General features: G+C 39.3%; 1 long non-coding RNA gene across 3 annotated transcripts; it reads right to left on the bottom strand.

Moving 5' to 3' along the window:
• Nucleotides 1-5,990: 5,990 nt before the first annotated feature.
• Nucleotides 5,991-19,984, bottom strand: LOC137478504 (uncharacterized). Of its 3 annotated transcripts, none has more exons than XR_011001618.1 (5): nucleotides 19,872-19,984; nucleotides 17,988-18,180; nucleotides 10,596-10,696; nucleotides 10,067-10,099; nucleotides 5,991-6,119 (listed from the first exon to the last, which is right to left on the bottom strand). It is a non-coding gene; the product is annotated as an uncharacterized lncRNA (long non-coding RNA). The 3 variants fall into 3 exon arrangements; XR_011001639.1 differs by having other exon boundaries at nucleotides 10,596-10,692; XR_011001688.1 differs by lacking the exons at nucleotides 17,988-18,180; nucleotides 19,872-19,984 and adding an exon at nucleotides 11,649-11,810.
• Between the last annotated feature and the right edge of the window lie 2,363 nt (nucleotides 19,985-22,347).

The following is a 22,347-nucleotide window of genomic DNA, read 5'->3' as shown; positions in this document are numbered from 1 at the left end:
ACAGCCAAAGCATGCACCTGCACACACTCACATGGACAAGAACCTGTTTGAGTTGTCATCTTCCAGTGGCTAAAGGGAGTAAAGGAAGTGATTTCTCCTCACATCACCTCACATATGCAATGGACATCTGCAGTCTTTTGAGGATTCTAGATCAATCAGCAGGCAGACGGGGGTCCCTCTTTCTAGAACCTCTCAGAGGAGTGACTGTTCCATCTCTCATCCATCAAAGATGATGAATCTCATCGGTCTTCAGTTCTTTGTGGTACAAACACAGAGGAACTTGGTCAGGCATATATCTAATGTATCTGTGAAGGTGAAAAACTGAGAAGCGGTAAGACTATCCACCAAACTACTAATTAAGTATGACCACAAGCAACCCTGTATGACCTACAGGCTCATCCTAGGTCATTATGAAATTTTAGCACCAAGTCAGGAATAGTGAATGGATGCCCGGCTTTCTATAGATAGAAACTGCTACTTTGGGTCCCTTTGGCTGTCGTCTGGCCTGATGTTATGAAATCTAACTTTACAGATTCAGATGTATTTTGCATTTCCTTGGGTCAAGTCTGAATTTAATCTGCAGAGGAGAAAAAAAAACAAAAAAAAAAACCCAAAAAATCAGAAGCAGGACAATTATTTAGGAAACTGAAAATGCCAAGGGAGCTCTTGGACGATATGTTTCTCTCCCTCATCTTACTGCATGCAAATAACAGCTTTCCTCACAATTTTTGACAGAAAGTATTTGGAGCACTCATTTTGACTTCCTGATTTAAGTGTGTGCTTGACTCTGTGCAAGTGGCTACAGTTACCAAAAGCGCTGAAACAGAATGCTGTGCCTCAACATGAATATTCAAGTTCTTTCAGGAGGACACTGCTAAGATCATTACAATTGCTAATTATAAAAGTGGTAGCCAAAACTCCCGCTTCCTTCTATTATTCTTACATCCTACAGATGTCCTGATTTAGCCAGTTAATCATCAGATTCTCTTGGGAATCATCTGGTTGTTCAATCTTGTGTTTCTTATTTTTAAAAAAAGAAGCACTTTGAATTTTTAGTGTGATGTATCTTATTTTCTCAAATATTATGATTAATTACTTACATATTGTATGTGATGTTGCATTTCTTAGATGCTGTTCTTGGTATGTCTGTGTGCACTTAAAGTGTCTCTGAGCCACATTTTAGTTCCTGGGAAACAGCACATGTTCCTTCAGTCAAAGCAGACATTTCATTTTGCCTTCAATCATTATACCACCTGCTCACCCTCAGCCACAGCAGCTCTTTCAACAGCTCTGTCATGCAGCTTCTGTAAGTTTTGTTTACATCTGAAAACATTGCTCCTGTGTGGCAGCACTTGTGGGACCTGTACCAAACACTGTGTTGTGTTTGTGGACTGCTGTGATGCCCTTCTCTGCAGCAGCATCTTGTGAAATGATGTCTGGGGGAGTAGTCAGCAGAGTGAATGGTTGGCCAGAGTCCTCTGGCTCTTCCAGCACTTTTGTGCTACCTGTCAGCTCTAGATATCTGAATGCCTCCTCATCTTTTCACATGCTTTGATTTTCCCACAGCTAATGAGATGGCGTGGGGCTGCCACACCATGATCAGCAAGGAAAAGAATATGAAGGGAGGAAAGGTCACCCATTAGGAAACCAGAACCCCAAGGCCTAGGAATGCAAAACTTCTGTGTTCCACCTACTGTTGCAAGAGGCTATATTTGTAAATCATTTATGCTGTATTCTGTTTGCAATGCACTGGTGGTGTGGTATTCACTGCATGGCATAGTCTGACACTGTGGAAACTCACATCCTTTGAAAAGTCCACTAATGGAGAATGGGAATAGAGATAATTACATGAGTTGGCAGAGCTAAACCATCAGATCACAATAGCAAATTTGGCCACTGAATTGATTGGCAGCATGAGAGACTTTTCTCTACCAGAACAAGTTCTATTTTTTCCCTCCTTCTCTCTTTCCAACTGAGCTCAGCTCCATGGTTGCAACAGAGACCACATATTATTCGCTATGCCTAACTCATCTCTTTTGTGTTGATTTTCTTCTCAGTCAATTTTCTTTTCAGCAAACAGTACAAAAGTTGTGTTTATTTCTTCTGTGTGAGTTAATGTATCTGAAGATAATGTATCTCCCTTTGCTTCTGCACATGCACAACCTCTGTGCTGCATTACCACTGAAGATTCAAGTCCCAAAGTGTGTGTGTAAGGGTGCAAAGCAAAAATCTCATCATGTTATTTGCTGATTTTTCAGTCATGCCTAAAACTACTGACAGGTCACCTTCCTGAAGCACCGGAGCTCACTGCTCAGAAGTCAGCCCCAGGGACACACTCCAAGCTCTTCAGAAGTGATAGCCAAAGCCATGGGAAGAGAGGATGCAGGAAAATGGAAGAGGAATGTGAAAAGCAAGATAGATGGGTAAAGTGGGTGATAAAAGGGATAGTAGGGGGGAGGGAAAAAAGTAGCTCTCATGAACCTTGTAAAAAAGATTTCATACAAAGAGAGTATTAGAGAATGAATAGATGCCAGCCAGACCTTTTATTTTTTTTTTCCTATGGATGACTCCAGAAGAAAAATACAAAAGCATGTACTTTGAATGGCTGATATTACTCTGGAATCCACAATATCCAGCTGTTGGGATGTTGTTTCCTATGTCTGTGTGAATTTATGATGCCATTGTAGAGAACAGATACTGAAATCTCAAAGCAGAGGGGTTTCCCCTTGCTGCCATCTTGCACTGCATCTGCTCGTCCGCATCAGTGTGAAACTCTGCTTATGGGGTTCAGCAGCAGGCAATGTCTGCCTTGTGATGGAGAAGATAACTGCACAAAGAACAGTCCATATCCTGCCCAAGGCCATCCAGCACACCCATGGTGCAGCCCTCACCCAGTCTCTCAAGCACCTTTTCTGTGTTTGAAACTCAGGAACAGGTCTCTCCCAGATCCATGTGGGAACCCCAAGTTGCCACGTCTTCATGGGTGTAGAATGTCTGAAGCACCAGAGTGAGCTGTTGGGCAATGTCCCACATGGAAAGCCAGTATTTCCATCCCCTGTTGCTTTTATTCAGGAGTATTGAGGGCTGGAAACATACAAATGGGCAAGCAATGGGCATTTACCATGTCATGTGAGCTCCAGTCTACTGGCCAGTATAACAACAGGTGTTTGAGCTGCTTGTAGTTTTTCTGCCAGGCAGAAGAGGCTTGGCAGCCACCTAGCATACATCCTCTCCTGCTGGACTGCTTGCTCCCACATTGACCATTCTATGCATTTCTTTTAACCTTGCCTTTGTGCAGCAGTTCACATCTGTGCTCCGCAAAATCAAGACCGTAGGCGGTTTTCTAAATCTTGATTGAATTCATTAGCCCAGATTCTTCTCCTGGTTACTTGAGACAAATCCAGATGTTCTTCTAGGTATACCTGAGGGGAAAACTTTGTTGATAATGTTTTTGAACCTCTTTCTTTTGCTATAAACAATGCCCTTGGAACAGTTCTAAGCTGCTTTGTGAACTTATTTTCCCCAATTTGAAAGGACTGAATAAACTGAACAACTTGGCGGTGCATTAAAGCTTGTTTGAAACCACACACAAAAGAATTTGTGCAGCTCAAATGCCAGAGAAATGTGTTCACATGTGATTGAACATAATAGCCCAAGATTAGAAAATCTAGAAAGAAGCTAGGGGGGATTAAAACCATGCTCTTGTGAAAACCTTGATAACTTCGGATGAAAGTCAAGGCAATGAGGTAACCAGATGAGACTCGTTCGCCAAATTCTATCACTCTACCACAAAATAAGCAACATAAAAAGAAGATTTTACTCATTTCACTTCCACTCTTATCCTGCATCTAGGCATGAATATAAATTTTTAAAGCCTCGCAGTATTAAAGCTATATATTTGTGTCAGCAAATTGAATACAATATGTTTTGTAAATATTAGGAGCTCTAAACCCTTGGGCCAAATTCTGCAATGAGATGCACAAATACAAGTCTAATAGTCTTCAACTGAACATACGCATGAAACAACAGAAAGCATTATTTGAGTGAGCCAAATCCATTCTTTTTAGCAATATAAAATATTGGGAAAATACACTGGGCTAAATTCAGATCTTGGATGTATTTTTATAATTAAGATAATAACACACCCAGCTATGTTACTGTAATTTTAAAATATGCTAGCAAATAAGAGCAGAATTAGAGATGTTTGTTGTAGAGTGTAATGGAAACATTCTCCTTCATGATGAGATGCTGAGTCTTTAAAGAAAACTTTAGCACCTTTATTCAAAAAATGAGGTTCCTAACTGTGCCAAGAGTTCTGTGCATTTAGACAGAGCAGAACTGCAAAACAGTAGGGCATCAAATAGCTCTCAAAAAACAGTTTTTCTTGTTCACTCCACCAGAATGTTGAATCTGAGATCAGCTAGATTTGTGTGTGACTCTGTAGTTACTCCTCACTAGTAGGGTTAATGAATAAATTTAAAATTTTCATCCACCATATCCTGAATAAACAAAAATTATATATTCTTCCTCTGAAAATTTCTTACAATTAAGTGCCTCCATCTAATGGAGCTGGAGCTTGTTGTTCTAGAGACTCATCTCTATTCCCATGATATTTAGAAAAACTTGTCTCTCTATGACCGTTCCATACCTTTCTAGTTCTCTAATTGTCTAGAAAAATATCAGTTCCAGAAAAATAATTAAATACCTCAAGATGAAATTTAGAAAGCAAGCCATCTTCCATACTTGTCCTCTGCCCTACACTCTAACAGAACATTCTGGTTCACAGTTCTTAGGCAACAAAATGAAGCACCAATTCTGTTTTACAATGACACTGAACTGGATGATTTGCTCTTTGGCACAGTTTTGAAGACAGGATTACTTAGAATTTTTAAAATTTTCTTATTCAAGGAGAAGGCTTTCCTTCTTCATATTGACTCATTTTGTTGTTTGCAAAACTAACATGTGGATCTAGAATCTGATTTTAAAAACTGTGGTCAGGAGTTGTCTGATCTAGGGCTGGGGAATGGGTTCATCTCCTTTTATCTCTGTGATTTATACTGCTTTGTTGCAAGGAAAATAAAGTGTTATTACAATTCAATGTGTGTTACTACTCTCTGAGGAAAGGGCAACCTATTATGAAAAAGGCACAAAACTCAATGTAATTTGAAAATAACACAGCATAACTGATATTTCTTTAGAACAGGCTTATATGGAAGGGAACCAGAGGTTAATTGTGCAAAATAGTATTACTGCACATCCAAATGCCATTTCGAAGTGTTATAGTACATTAAAGTATACTGCAGTGAATTAATAGTCCTAGCTGTGATGATAAGCATGAGTGGATTTGAGGAGGTATCCTGCAGCTGCTTTCTGTCAAATATAAGTAATATTAAGGAAACAAGGAACTCTGCTTTTGACCAGAGTTAATGAGACATTAGCAGTGAATAAAACAACTTTAAACCAAAACTTCCATATTATATTTTAGCAAAATATTGCCAAACAATTTTTTCAATAGTGACAGAATGACTTTGCAGAGAAATTTGGCAAGCCTGTATAGTGTTTGGGTTGCTCTCTCATTTAAGGTGTCACTGATAGGGTTATCTCATGGTATGTAAACGTCCATCCAGCCTAGCTTGGTGCAGCCTAATGATCTTTCCTCACTTTGACATCACTGTCAAGGGTGCAGATTGGTGTAGTATTCCCAAGATGTCTGGACTCATATTCAGCCAAAGTCAAGCCAGCGCTGCTGAAGCTGAACAAATAATTCTTGCCAATGGTCACATCAAATCAACAGCTTTCAACTGCCGAGGTGCTATGGGAAACAGCAAATGGTGACTGAGTGTCTGTCCTGAGAGACCTGTAGCTTTCAGTGTCACCTGGCTCATTATGGTAGATGTCACCCTTAAGGGAAGTAACTCAGTGCTGTGAAAGGGTAAGTGGACTTTTCTAGTAATTTTTCTAAGGTAGCCAAAAGACTCAGATGCCACTTACCTATTTCTTTTCAGAAAACACATGCTCTGCTTTTAAAAAGTCTCCCCTGGAAAGACGCCAGAAATGTATTGGAAATTCTATCATTCCACAACCCCTCCATAGCACCAATGCTCTTTGCTGCTGGAGATCTGAGGGAAGGACAGAGGCAAAGGGCTCTGAATGGAATGTGTAGTGTTTCAGGATACATGAGATTGTATTTATAAACCATATTTACAGAAAAACGGATTAGAGGAATGCCAACACAAGAAGCAGTGTTCCAGGTGGCTACACTGCCCGGTCTCTGTAAGAGAGATGCAGTTCGCTCTGCTGCTCAGTACAGTTCAGAGCTATGTGCATCTGAACAGGGTTAAAATTTCCAGAGATACTGAACAGAAGCATCACAAAACTGTCTAGTGCAGGAATAACACATTTCGCTGAAAGAAAACTTTGAAGATTGGTGTGCAAGTTACCACTGAATGATTACAGGGAGAAACTTAAATTTCCCTTGCATCTCTTAAGGAAAATTCTCTCAAGTAATGAGAGACAATAATTTCCTTGAACTTTCATGTATGTACTGATGTATTATTGCCTTAAGTAAAAAGGCACTGCATAAATAACTGCATTACAATGCAATGCACACTCCAGAGCGCGGTAATCACAGATACAATTGTAACAGCAGGTCTATGTTGTCCTGTTAAATAGAGATCTGTAATTCAGACCATGCAGAATTGAGTGTGGTTTGTATCTCTCAGGATCATAAATCTAAGGTGGGAGTTTTACATTGCAACTTCCTTCACTACAGTGATTGCCATCAACTGCAAGGATAAGCTCCTACATCAATTCAGTGCTAATAGGACTCCCTGGGTATCATCACCCAAGTGTCTCTGGCCAATTAAAGTTTTTCACTTAGTCAGTCCAGCCTGAATATTCTTTAATACCAATTAACACAATCTGTCCATCGTGATGGTAGTTTTACAATTGTACAATTGCATTTGCACAATTGAAATACATGTGGTACAGAGAAAACCCCACAGCCTGAATCATCTTGTTCTTGAAATAGCGTCCTGATATTTTTACGTGTGATGTTCTATCAGAGAATGAAAGAAAGCTCCAGCTTCAATTAAATTTCTTGTTTTCATTTCAGAAAGACTGCAGCCATATATTTTAGATAGTTCTGTTGTGCAATATTATTCGGAGCAAAATATATTATTAAGGTTATTTAAAGAAAGTATCTCTTCCCTTTAAGCTGGTGGTACTGGGAGTGTTTGGGGGTATTTTTTCAACCCCCACAATATGACTTCCCCCAAACAAGATGGTAATTACAGTGTAAAGGAGAAGAAACAGATTTATGGTTTGATGACAGTGAAGGCAATAATCCTAACAAATAGAAGACAGAGCCTAATAAAAAACAGTTATGATTTTTGCCTTGTCCCTGACTATGTAATTTCCTTGTTCTATCTGTGGGAGGACACACATTGCCTGAGCTGCTCCTGAGGCTCTCCAAAGTCATCTTTCACTCTTACATTTCAGCAGCAAGCACTTAGAGCAAACTTTCATTCTGTGTAACAGCTATGTATTACCTAAGAAACATCAGCTGCAAGATTGTTCAGTGTGATTCTTGGAACATAAAAATGATTGTTTTTCATCAAAATTTTCTGGTCCAATTTAACCCACTGAGACCAGCAAATAGTGAGTGTCTGAAATAAATAATTTTCAGATGACAGGAGAAAAGTACTGGGAATTAGGAATCGGAGGATATTTGTCCTTACTCTGCCACTGGCTGCCTACAGGACTTTGGTCAAACTGCTTTCTTTCTCATGTTTTCCTTCCCTGTTCTCACTACTTCAATTACAAGCTTTCTGTTTGAGTTTGCACAGACGGTAGCACAGTGTAATTCCATTCATCAAAAGGTACATTTACAAAACCAGGCAGGCTTTCTCTGTCATTAACTTTATCAGTCCTGTGTTGTCGTGGGGTTTGCTGGGGTTTTTTAAGGATGAACATCAGCTGCTGAAACCACAGATTTTTGTTTTGGGTAAAAGGAATTTTCTGGGTTTTGAGCCTGCTGTGGGTACAGAAAGAGGCATGTGGACAGGGATGCTCACAGCCCCTGTGCAAGCAGCTGGGAAGAGCTGATGGCAGCAGCTGGCACTTGTTCCTCCTCAAGATAGTTCCTTGCCCTGGACACTCTTCACCACAGCCAAGAGCGAATTCCTTCTCCTGACTTCAAGAAAACATTGCTTTCTTGACTTAGACATAATTCAGACATGAATTTGGTAGAATTACAAGGAGGGTAGAAAACAGCAAAAACGTAAAGTCTCCCTCATGCTCAGATTGCACTGGGATTTGTAGCCAGATAGGTTTCTAGCCTGCTGCAGTCATTACCACATTTTGAGACCTCGGGTAATTTTCATCCATCACTGGATTGATTGAGACAGGGTGAAATTTCTGCCTTTTCAAGGAACCTGGCTGGGTCACTAGAAACGGTAAGTTCAGACTGGCCCATTTCAGCAGGCGACAGAAAGCCACTTTAGACACTTTTCTCATGACAACCTCATACTTTGCTTGATAAAGTCAAATCAGATCAGAGCACAGCAGAAAGCAGAGTTCCTACTAGATCAGTAGAAGGGAAAAAAAAATCTCATTTTTCTAGGCCTTTAGTCTCTGCATAATCAGACATTAGGCTGGGGAGTAGTGATGGAAAGGATTGAGGGAGGAGATCTCTGCAGCGCAGGGAGCTGGCACAGAGCAGGGTGGCAGGGAAGGAGGAAAGAGCCTTCCAGCAGGTGAAAACAATTAGGGAAGAGACTGTGACCTATCCTGCACAAGTTATTAACACTTGTTCCCAGATGGCTTTTATTAATAAAATTGTGGCCTAATTATGCCACAACACTTGAATTTTGTTTTACTTTCTGTGCTTCTGGGACAGGAAGCAAAATATATTCAGGAGAAATGAGAAATGGTCCTAGAGACAAAAATCCCTGGCACTTTTAAGTTTTTTTTAAAGATATATTATCCAATACAGTAGTGACTTTGCTCATGGGAAAGCAGACAAAATTGCAAAAACATGGAGACAGAGACTAGAAAAAGAGAAGAAACAGAATTAAAGAAAGAACAGAAATGAAGGACACAGTGCAGCTTCTTAAAATGTAAGGGAGAAATGTTTTTGTCAAATACCGTGCATAACATGTATGAACAATGAATATTTCCTAAATCCTGTACAGAAGCATGAAGGGTATAGAAATGTCTGCCAATATAGCCTTTCCTAAAAGATCCATCCATCCAGGGCAAAATTATGCAAGCAGCCTTACAAAAGCCCACTCTACAGAGGCCAGTTTTCTCCCCTCCTGTCCTCTGGTGTCACTAGAACAAGAAGAAAACCTGGGAAAAAAGTGGCTTTTTTTGTTCTCAGCAGTGCAGTACACAGGCCTTAATTTATGAAGACTCATTCTGAATCGTCCTACTGTAACCTCAATGTACCTGCCAAAAATGTTTGAAAACACTGCAGGCTGAAGACATCCTCTTGTTTTTTCATTTCATTTATTTTTAGTTTTCAGGTTGCTTTTAAAAAGCCTTGTGTTACTATGGTTATAACTGTGATGGTCAGAGGACGTGGCTGAGCTAAAATTTGCAAGTCTTTACTGGTAAAACTAACACAATGGGAAAAAGGAGGAAGTCTTCCTGGTGTACAACCTCTCCCTGTGTACTTTTTCTGACCATAGGGAGTGGTCTAATAAAAGATTCTACTCCCACTCACAAACCTATCTCCCTGGCATAAGGATTGTAATTCATTTACAGCTCTAAGGGCCATATATTACTATTTATTTTAATGCTGGAACAATCCTGAACGATGTGCCGCTGTATTTGATAGTCTGAATTTGAAGCACTAAAGGCAATTTGTGACATAACTCACTCAGGCTTTTTTTTTTTTTTTTTTTACTTTTTTGGTCCCAAATGCATAGCTTAACTCACATAATCAGAAAGTGGATTGATAGAACCCATTGCAGCTTTAGTACTTGAAGATGCATTAGCAATTTAGGAAAAGGTATTAGGTAAAAACACTAGAAATTTTAGAAAATGTTAATCTCTTCCTTACTGAAATATACTTGCCTTGCCTGAGGCTTCTTTCCTAGAGAAAAAAAAAAAAAAAAGGAAAAAAACCAAGCTGCATTAAGATTTAACCGCAGGATTGAATTTAATTTTGTTTTATCACATTTGTACACAGGAAATGCATAAGAATAACTAGTTCTTCCTGCAAAAGGTATCATCAGAGAATTTTCTGACATGTTTGTAATTGTTTATGTAAAGAATGTGATGGAGAATGCTGTGTCCCAGCAGTTGTAAGCAGTGCTAAAATCCAGTATAAAATAAACTAATGCTAGTTAAAGTATTTGAGAAGACCAACCTACAGCACATTCACTGCTGCTTGTGCAAAAACAGCTCCTCTGTGAACATGAAAGAAGAATTTTGCTCATCTATAGTACATAGTTATAAATTATTTACATTTGGGCTGAAATCATGTCCCAGTTTGGTTTTATGAGAGTATTAAGCATGTTTTTTTGATACTGGATAAGTAATGAAAACCAACAACATTAAGGACATAGCAATACCTCCTAAGTACCTACTGCTACACTAGATGGGTACATTGGCAGACATGGATATTGGAGAGAGAGACTTTACAGATTCAGCTGTCACTTTCTTGTATCAGCTTACCTTCTAAACCTGTCTGGAAAAGAAAGGGAATAAACTGCTGTTTAACATGCATGCAAGAAAATTTGTTCTGCTGCTTATGGCCATGTAAGATTGAAGGATTTCTTTTGGGTTTATTATTAGCATAATCAGAAACATTGCACTCCATCATTTTGTGATAATAATTCTTGTTGTTACAGGGGGAAATCAACAGAAGGATAAATCCTTTGTTCACTTCTACTGGGACAAAACCAAAATAATCATGTTTATAACAGATTTATTCTCAAGCTTACATCAGGGTAAATGAAATCAGAAAACATTGCAAACATATATATTATGGACAGTAACGGGTGCCAAGTGTAGAAAATGCAGCATTACCACTTGAACTCAGTTTTGCCTTTCACAGTATTACTGGGCTGCTTTTTTGCTCATGTCAGCTGATCAGAAGGCTAACATCCTACAGGAAAAAAAAAACCAAACAAACAAACCAACAAAGTGAATTTTATATAACTGATTTCTTTAAAACCTTGGATTTCCAGATATCATGCTCCATCCAGTGTGATTTCTTATGAGATCCAAAATCCAGTGCCTTTTAAATTGACAATATTATAGCTGAAGCAAAAGTTAAATAGAGCTCCTAGGACTGGATTAGCATTTTTTCTGGTAAAGAGGTAAAATTATATTAACAGATTTTTCCCAAGGACTCTGATACATGTGCTTAGGGAGCAGGCAGTCTGAGGAGCAGTCAGAACCTCCAGAGAAGTGGTTCATCACCACCTGGGTGGTGCTAAATGTACCAGCTTGTTTAAATAGCAAGTGATTTTAAATATGAAAGGAGACTTCCTTCAAGAATTGTTATATTGAGCATCACAAAATTGCTGTGGTTTTCTTTTTTTCTCCCAGAGAGCTAACGTCCATATGTTTCTGAAAGAGCTTAGCATTCATGAAGCAAGAAATTATATTTCAGAGCATAGCTCTTTATCACTCACCAGTTAATGGGGCTAAGAAAAGATTTGAGTAGATTCTTCTGACTTCAGTGCAAGCTCTGAGGAAACAAAAGGAACTTCCTGGAGATGTTGTGAAGGCATAGTTATTTGATTACAACTTAACCTCTTGCAATCAGAAAGCAACAAAAGGACACACAACTTTTAGGTCATTACATAAAATGCTGGCATTTGGCTGGTCATATTTCAACTGAGTTCTGAACTCTGAAATGCTGTTAGGCAAGCAACACACTGGAAGGAACATAGAGAAAGCACTGAAAAGTGCAAGAGACCAATAGCAAAGGAGAGCACATTTTAGAGGACATACAGTTTTCAGTTCCCTTCTCTGGAAGCTGGACATGGTATGTCTTCGACAAGATATTTCAAGGACTTGGAATTTTTCTCCATGCGTGTCTGAAAGCACTGGAGAATTTAACTTTGTGTTAACACCCAACTCCTTTTTATGCCGCTTATTGATTGTTGTTACAATGCGGATGGTTGGCTACTGAATATTCGTGGCTTATGGGGGGCAATGCCCACCTTCTCTGTTGCCTGACAGTCTCTGAGTGAACTGCTGCCTAGCAAAACTCACCTCTGTCCTACTAAAGGTTGTTAGCAAACACATTCTCTCAGTTTCCTTCGGGTTCCATGTCTCAGTGAACACAATTGAAGGAAGGCCACACAGTAGATAATTATTCAGTGCATCTTGCTTATCCAACCCCTCATTTGATAGTTTTATGTGCTGGTTGGTTGGTTGGTCTGAATTTTGAATACAACATAGAATTATTATTTTCTGAATAGGTTAACTTCTTAAAAAAATATATTTTGATTCGGGCAAAGAAATGTCTCTTTTCAATAGCTGAGTTCAGTAACAGAAATATTTGCTCCCTCCCACTCCCAAAATTAAGCCTCAGGCATAAAAAAACCATGAAAAGATCAAAAAGTTAAAAGCAAATGAAAACCTGTATCTGATAATAGACAATTTTCAGTGTAGCTGTCACTGCTGGTGATATGTGAATCCTTTTGTAGACACTCCTACATCTCTCCAGAATGTACATAAATGAATACCACATATAGCAAATAATCACATATGTTGCAACCATGACAATTTTATTAGTGATAATAATGCTATTTTATACACTCACAAAACATATGGCAAATTCATACTTTTAAATTGGCTAAATCTCTCTTGTTTGACAGTGCTCTACTTGCCTGTAATTTCCAGAATTTATTGGAGTTTGGGTCTCCCACCTTCAGGCAATCACTTACAAGTGCCCTGGAGGGGGCTGGGTATTTAGCAACAAATCAGCATTTCTAGGGGCAGCTCTTCCAAGGTAACTCACTTCTGAGAAGTCAAAGCCTAGCACATACATAGCACTGCCAGCAGCATAAGCACAGCTGTGGCGCTCTTCAGCTGAAACGGGGAGAAAGGATGCATTTAAGGAGACACAATACATTTCTCTGGTTGACTTGGCATAACCTGATGCGATTTTCCTTTCAATTTGCTGCAGTCCCACGTGTAAGTCAAATGGAGCAGTGACACATGTATCTACAACATCTGTAACAGCAAACTCGCTTGGACACCGCTGGTTTGTTGGAGGGGGGAGGGGGGTTCTTCCTTCGTTTGGGGTGTGTTTTTTAATGCGCAGTCTTTGATGTAAGTTCAGGATAAGTGGCACCATTTATTTAACATTTAATTGGGAGTATTTTGACCTGATAATGTTCTTATGGTTTGGCTGAAATGTGTTCCTGGAACAGCAGGAATGTTTTCCCTGTTCTTAGTAAACTGAGAGCAAATAGAAGAGAAGGTGGGATTTTGGAGGTTATAAAAACTTGTTGCTGCATGCCATCCTGTTACTGCTATAAATTCTGATGTCCCTAAACTCTCTGTCTTCACTGCCCATATCCAGTTTAAAGGCACACTGGAAAGTCTCATCTTTCAGTCTCAAAAAACATCAGTCTTTTCCATTGCAATAGTGATCAGGAAGATAAAACCATTATAAAAATCAGTTCACTGAGGTTAAGTGGGTGTCACTCAGCTTTCAAATACCACATTGTGAGGTTTCCATAAATGAAGGGAGAGAAGGAAGTTTGCTCTCTTAGTGTTGCAAAACGCACGTTCCTGCACTAGGAATGGGGAGGAATCCATGTCTACAGGGGTGAGGCAGCTGCTGAGGAGCTTTAAGATGGTTATAGTCAGCAAACAGCACTCCAGAGCAGTTATTAGAAATACTTGCCTAGAAATCTTGGTGACTTAACCAATGTAGCAAAGATCTTGAACCTGGTTCTGGACACAAGCAAACAAAAAACCTTTAATTCACTTATGTGCACAGAGTAGAAAAAAAAAAGGGAAATAAAGTCTTGAATACTGACCTGGTACACTCAGTATGATTAGTGCAGAAATCAAGCAGCCTACACTGAGCAATTCTGTTGTTTTGGGATCTGCAGAAATGGCTGAAAGTAGAATCCTCCTCCTCCTCAGCCATCCAGAGTGTTCGGCAAAGGAGCATTGTTGCTAATGGTATTTGATTTCTAATACCTTTTAACTTAGTAAGAATGGGGACAACCTCTAGAGACAGCAGTAAAAGTTTCTGAAATGTGGGTGATAAAGATGCTGAAGTCTGTAGATACAAATGGTTTTGAATGAGGGAGACTGAAAACAGGAACAATATCAGCTGAACTTACTTTTGGAGTTCTTCAATTATACTTTGTGAGGAAGAAGAAAGGAGAAAGCTTATTTTATGCAAAATTAGAAGAAAGCTTTAGGCATTTGATTTTTTAAAAGTAAGCCTTATTATTATTATTATATAGTTAAAAGCTGAAAATGATAGCTTCTAAGAAACTTTTTCCCTCCTAACAAACAAAAAACTGAAAAAAATTGACTAAATTTAAAATCCCTCTGTATCCAAAGCTGAAAGCTTTGAATAGACTAGTAAGAATAAATAAAAAGTCGTTTTGCACTAAAGAATAAAGGACTAATTCTTGCAATTCAGCATATTTAAAGACAGTTACAAGAAACAGAAAATACAGGGGGAGAGAATGAGAGAGGTGCAAGCACACATGCACATGTGTGTATGGGTATATGCATGTGTGTGTACTTGCAGAATGAATTAGGAATACATAAAAATGCAATATACAACTGACCTTACTGCTGTGATCTTAATAGATGAGGCAGTTGGACAGGAGTTGTCAGATTTTAGCTGCCTTTTTTCCCACAAATACCTCATCTTCCATTTTTGTCAGGCGAGAACTTCCATGCTTATTTTCTTGGAAAATACCAAAATGCACATAGGCATATGTTGGTTTAAGGCATATCCATAATTTAGTAGCATTAGTGCTGTTACTGTTACCACTATGTATCTGATAAACAGGTATTCTGGTTGAATGCAATGCAGAAGTAAGTTTGCTTATAAATCATAAAGATGTTATAAATCGTAAAAATGGTGGAATCACTTCTATGGATTTCCTGCTAGAAGTGTAGCGATAAAACAACAACCATCACTGACAAAGCAAAGGAAAAAGAGCCCAGAGAAATTCGTATTTTGCTGCATTTTGTTGATGTAAGGAAGTCTAACTGAAATGAACTGGTGGTAGTGGAGGTTGACAACATTTAACATGCTCTGAATGATATTCATCACCATCCTGACTGATTAACACCACAAGGAAGCTCATGCCTAGAGCTAAATTAGGGGGAGGCATCAATGCAGTGAAGGTCATGGCTGACACTCTCATGCAAGGCTCCACAAGCAGGAGAAATGATTTTCCAGGAGAATTCTAAAGTTTAACAGCAGATGCAAAATCCTTCCCTGAGATGGAGTAATCCTGCACTGTAACACAGACTTGGAACTGGCAAAAAGGCAGTTCTGCAGAAGATGACTTGAGGCCTTTGGAGATGGCAAATTGCACAGGGGTCAGCAATGCACCCTTGCAGCAGTGCAGGTGAACCTCTTGTTGGGCTGCTTTAGTCCAGACATAGCCAGCGAGCTGGGAAAAAGAATTATTCCCACAGTACTGGAGTGGCTTCACAGGAAATACTGCACTCACTGCAGGGACACCCAGTTCAAGAGAGACACGGACAAGCTGGACCAAGTACAGTGGAGGACCATCAAATTGCTTGGCAGCTGGGGGACATGACATGTATGGAAAGGGAACTGGGGGTTGAAGGAGAGGAAGCTGAGTGTCAACTACCTTCCACTGCCTAAGGTGGAGTTACAGAGGGGAGAATCCAAACCTGACTCAGAGGCACAAGGAGAAATAGAATAACAAGTTTGCACCCAGGGAAATCTGGACTGGATATTAGAAACACTTTTCTGTGAAGAAAAACTGCTTAAGTCTTGAAACCAAGAAAGTTTGTGGAAACTCCATCACTGGGGATTTTGAAGTTTGACAGGTAAAGGCCCTGAGCAACTCTAATCGGACTTTGAAATCACTCCTGCTTTGTAGCAAGAATTTGGACTGGTTGACCTCCAAAAATCCCTTCTGATACAACCTTCCTATGATACTAGTCTTCTTTGAAATGATTTATTCACATGGGTAATTTAACTGACCAGAAAGTAAGAAAAGCAAAAGTTTACAAATCCTATAAAACTGAGCAGAACTAATTAGAATTAGAAAACAGTTTCTATAAGCCTGTTCTAAACTCCTGATTTATATCCATATAGATAGTTTAGCCAATGCAAGAACTGCAAAGACTAGTAGATTATGATTCACACACAGGAAGGAAGTTTAATGTAATGGTATAGTGTGGGTTAGTCCAAGTGCCGGGAGCAGGAGACATTTATATTTTCTGCCCTGTCACTTTCTGGAGGTTGATTAAACACAGTGTCTGAGTGCAAGTTTGCATCCTGACAGTCTGGCTTGGGGCATGAAAAATTTGAGCCCTAATTCCACTTTGAAATACAGTGAGCCTGTAAGTTCTCAGTGGAATAAGCATGTGGATCTGGGATACGAGAAGAGACTTGCCTATGCCAAGCAACAGAGCAGAGTTTTCCAAGCAGAACTCTGCCTTAGGTCTACTGCTCTTGAGACAGGAGAAGTGCATGAAGAGCACTTGTATTTCTCTCCTCACAGGAAAGAAACAGTCTAACACCAGCTGAAAGTGGGTATGGGCAGACTTTTTGTCAGAAAGATCTGGGCAAGGCAGAGGACACGTATTGTCTCTTTATACATTAGTACCAGTTAGCGAGCTCTTCATGGAAGCAAATGTTTGCTCAAAAGCTATTCACCCTCTCCCACCCCTAAGCCTGAAGAGTGTCTAATGTCTTAGGACATTTGCTGATTGTCAGTCTGCAGCTTTGTGAGGGTGGGAGAAAGTGAAAGGGAGGCATTCCCAGCTCTGCTGTGAGAATTCTTCAACTGAATACAATTCTTTATTTTTATTTTAAAGGGAAGAGAGATGGTCACTTCCCAGAGGCTTATGTTTTGCAATTACACATACACTGTTCTGATAAAGGCTGGCTCTGTGGCCCTACCTTAGATTTTTTGACTGGGTAACTACTTACTCAAAGACATATGCAAGCCAGAGAGCATTAGAGATGTGTTTCACTTGTGAGAGGGATGTTCAGAGAAACCAGCAACCCCAAGCTCAAGTATACAGGGAGCATTATGCAGATCCAAGAACCTCATCCTTGCATGATCCCATGGCCACTGTGGGCCACGAGGGGCAGGAGGAGGAGGAGGTCATTAATTTCACTAGTACTGCCAAACTTTTTCTTCATGGTTGCTTCTTCAGTGCAGGGCACATGGGAACGTGCAGCACTGATTGAACATGTAAGTAGTGACTATGCTACAGAAGAGGGGTGGGAAGAGTAGTTCCTGAATAGTTCCTGAGTAAGGACATGCTAGAGTGTTGTTGCTGGTAAACCTTTGCCTGTGGTAATAGTATTAATGAGTAGTTAGTGTTCTGTGGCTGTCTTCTATTTTGGCAGTGGCAGCATAAACCAGAACTAGCTCCTTCTCAGGAAATGTTATTTTTATCTGTGGAAGTCTCTACATACCTATCTCTAGTGTGTTTTGTTTTTTTTTTTTTTTTTATGTTGACTAAATTATAGTCTTTTTCCACTTTATCTACTAGACAGCATATTTACTTATGTAGCCAACTAAACAGATAAATATTGTCCCTGTCCCAGACACTTGATCTATTAATGCCCTATGACCTCAATAATAAATTACTCCACGTTTGTGGTAACAAATATCTGCTTGGCCTGGCTACATAAATAATACTGATTTGACTCTTTGCAAAGGCCTTGTGGAACATTGCCAAATATATTGCATGCTTGTTACAAATTCAGAAATATTTACTGATTGATGAAAGGTCAGAGTCTAAAGTGTTAACAATGAACTTACCTGAAATTAGTGTCTTTTTTTCCAAGAAACATGGTCCACAATGATTGCTTGAGAGACGGGTGAAATCCATGCAGTCTTAAATTTCCATTTACATGAAAGTAGGTCCTTACTTCCAGACTTCTATCAAATCTGCTTATGTTCTTCAAAACATGATGTTCCACATCTTTTCTTTCACAGAGGTGAAGCCCTGAGCCTATCAAATGAGGCAGAATGTGAGTTAAGATAAGCAAGGATGTATTTTTAAAGCTCGCTTCACCAATGGGCTTCAAGCTGTAACTTGCCCCAGTTACTCTGACAACTTCAATCAACCTGGAATTTCATTATTTATTTTCAATTTATAAAGCCTGAATTCATATTATAAAGAAGAAGATAATCCTTATGAGTTAAGATAAATCCATAGGCTGTGCTCACTTCAGTTCTAATTAGAATCTGCACATTTGTTATGGAAAATGCAAGTTGTATGACTTAATCTTTCATATTGACAACACTGACCATATTATTTCTGTATTATAAGTTTGCATTTCACATATATAGCAATATAAAAAGGATTATTAACTTAAATCCTGTATTACAAACACTGATCCATACAGTGAAGCAATTACATTACAGCAGTTTAATATATACAGGCAGAGAGCTCTTTCTACCACAGTCAATAGCAATTTAGCCATTAACTTAAATGAAAGCAAGATTAGGTCTAAAAGAGGTAAAATGCATTTTTTATAGCTACAGTTAATGACAATGTCAAAGTAAAAATAATGAGTCAAATAATTCATTGTGTACAACTGCCACTGCTATCTTAAAAAAAACCCATTCAAACCAAACCTCTTATTGTTAATGGCATTTATATCATCAATCAGAACATTTATAACATCTGGAGAAGGTAATAATTGCTTCAGCTTGGTTCTAAACTTTATCTTGGATTTAAGTCCAAGTAGTAATTATTAGGGGCTCACATTCATCATATCCTCAGAGCCATCAAAACTCTGCAAGGTGCTGGGACTTGTGCCTACCAACTCCCCATGTGTGAGGAGCTTGATGCAGTCAGTAGAGGGCCTCTGAAAGCACCAGTTGCCATTAACTGGAGCTGACTACACAACCTGGAGTACTCACTAGTTCTCATTAAAAGAGGTAATTCTTCTCAATATACACACTTACACATGCACATATATATATATATACACACACACAGTATATGGGGGTCCTGTTGATGGCAAGTTGAACATGGGTCAGCAGTGCCCTGGCAGCCAGGAGGGCCAACCCTGTCCTGGGTGCATCAGGAACAGCATCGCCAGCTGGGCAAGGGAGGGGATTGTCCTGCTCTGCTCTGAGCTGGGGCAGCCTCAAGTGCTGCGTGCAGGTTTGGGAGCCACAATACAAGAAAGATATAAAATTATTAGAAAGCACCCAAAGGAAGGCAACAAGGACAGTGAAGGCCTTGAGTGGAAGCAGGCCTTGAGGAGTGGCTGAGGTCGCTTGGTCTGTTCAGCCTGGAGAAGAGGAGGCTGAGGGGAGACCTCATTGCAGTGTACAGCTTCCTGACGAGGGGAAGAGGAGGGGCAGGCACTGATCTCTGCTCTGCGGTGACAGTGACAGGACTAGAAAGAATGGCACAAAGCTGAGTCAGGGGAGGTTTACATTGGATATTAGGAAAAGGTTCTTCACCCAGTGGGTGGTTGTGTGTTGGAACAGGCTCCCCAGGGAAGTGATCATAGCACCAGCCTGACAGTGCTCAAGAAGGGTTTAGATAATGCACTTGGGCACATGGTGTGATTCTTGGGCCTGTCCTGTGCAGAGCAGAGAGGTGGATTTCAATGATTGCTGTGGGAGTCTTCCAAGCCAGGATATTTATGATTCTATGATATACTACAGGCTGAAAGCTCTCACCTTGAAGACTAGAAACTGAGGTTCAATTCTCTTCTCTGTTGTGACCCTGATAAAGGAATGACTGGCCTAGCTCATAAACTAGCTAATAAATTAGCCAGGAGTGGCAGGTCCCTCTCCAATTGCTCTTGAAGCAATTCTATCACACACACAATAAAAAGGAAGAGGTGAAAAGTGAGCACAAATGATCCTACCTGTACATACAGAAGACCCACATGGTCAACTATAACTCAGGTAAAGGAAGTTTTTTCTAATGACTCTCACAGATGTGTGAAACTCTCGTTCAAGAAGAAATGTCTTTACCAATAAGTGCTAAGGCTTTCCAGCTTTGCTTCTCCTTAGCTATTCCAGGCAATCAGCTTAAATTGAGTATGTAGAAGTATTCTTTGTGATATGAAAAATTAGAATATTGATTTTCACTGGCTATGGCAGAGAAATGAAGTTGTGTTTCTCATAGCTGGTACTCTGACTTCTGCACAATGTTAGACTTTCTAATCACATCAGGGCTCTTGACAATTTGAATATAGGTTTCTGTATTCAAATAGAGGCTCCACCTTTACATGAGGTAAACCTGTGCATCTTTGCACTTAAATTACTTGTAAAATCTGTTAGCTTCCTAGAATGACAGCTGTAAGTCTAAGACAAAGGCTGGGAACTACTAGGAAACATAAACAAGACTTGGCAGAATTCAGAGTTAAATGCTGGCTTCCAGCTTTGAGCAGAATCCCAGAGGCTATTAGGCATTTTGTGTTTTTTGCAAAACATTGCTTGTCTTTGCTGTGCAGGAGATGAGGCAGCCAATATGAAGAAAATATGGCAAAATCCATTATACCTAAGAGGAATGGAAATGTCAGTGTTTTCTGCCCCAAGGAAAAGTTTGAGATTAAATAAGAACCAAACCTACTTCTTTGTGTATTTGAAACCAAATATTAGCAAGAGGTTTTTTGATGCTTGAAAATACCTCTATTATTCCTTTCTTATGGACATTGCTGAAGAAATGAGTGGGTGGTGATGTAGTCAAAGCATGTCTTGTTATTTCTAGTTAACTCTATAAAGAAATCAAATAGCCTTCTTCAAATATATATAGGACATTAATAAGAAATTATTATTTTATTGATAGAACTGACTATTGGCTAGGGGAAAAAAATATTCTTCAATCTTGTCAGGACCCAGATTTTCCAAAATGTTACAGAGGACAATTATCACTCAGCTGTCTAAAACAATCCTCAGTCAAGTGTAGAAACAATATCAATATAATAAAATATTGTAAAAAAATATACCTCATGGTTTGAAAAACTATTCATGGGATTTTATTTTATAACTTTCCATGATTTGTCTTGAGTTTTTTTAATCTTACAAATGGAGACCAAATTCTCTTATGATAAAGTTCTAGCCAATTGATATTATCTCCCAATTATTTTTGTAAAATATTCATTGCAGAATTTGTTCAAGTAAGAAATTATTGTTTAATTTCCATGATGGATGTGCTCATTTCATGAGTATTAGATTAGTGGAGAGTATACAATTTGTATTAACATGCATATGTCATTAAAGAATACATTCTTTTCCAGCTGTCTTCAAACAAAAGCAAGCCTATGAGATACTGATTTGCTTTTTCAACATCTACTCATGAGGATAGTTCCAGTTAATATTCGTGTGAGTAAGGATTACATAATTCAATCTAAAGATTTTGCCTTTATTTTCTTTTGTTTTGTCTGATTTTTCTACCATGTTCATTCTCATAGAAAACACACACACAGTTTTTTTCTTGAGATTGCTTTCATAGTAAGATTAATTTTTATGCTAAATGCAGCCAGACACAGACTGAAATTGCAACATTTCTTGCCTAAGAGGATGAATGTTTCTGTGCTGTGAGGAAAACTCCTAGATTTTGAAGGAAGAAATGAACTATAGGTCTTCACTCTCTAAACCCCTTAATGTCAAGTAACTCCTATAACAAAGAAAAGGACCAAACATTTACAGAGTGTCAAAAGGGCAGCACAGACTTTTAGAATTTCATGCCAGATTAGTAGTTCCTATACTTTGCATGGTCCTAGCAGCCAGGAGGCTCCTGGCACCTGCAGTCATGGGTGTTCCCATTTCAGCCAGTCCACTGCTCCCACGTGCAGCGCCAAGTGTTTTCATGCCTTGCGGCTCATTGAGATTTAGAATTTGGGAAGATGTGTAGGCTTCAGACGGATACAAAATCTGTCTTGAACTGCAGGGGCTTGCTTATGCTTCTAGCTCAAAGCTACAAGCAAAGGTGATGAGGAATCTAGTACTTGCAGTAATCCTTGTGCCCAACAGATCTAGGCTGGGATATGCAGAATTTCACTGTGTCACCCTGCAAGACACTCAGGGCACAAAGGAACCCCTCAACAGGATAATGGACAGCATATTTGTCTCACAATGACAGCAGAGCATGATTATGGTTTACCTCAACAGGAGGTGGGAAGAGCTCCTGCCTTCCACGTTATAT

This window comes from Anomalospiza imberbis, chromosome 1 (assembly GCF_031753505.1).
Source record: "Anomalospiza imberbis isolate Cuckoo-Finch-1a 21T00152 chromosome 1, ASM3175350v1, whole genome shotgun sequence".
Classification (NCBI taxonomy): Eukaryota; Metazoa; Chordata; class Aves; order Passeriformes; family Viduidae; genus Anomalospiza; species Anomalospiza imberbis.
Note: the sequence above shows the minus strand (reverse complement) of the source record. Positions and strands in the feature narration are given on the sequence as shown.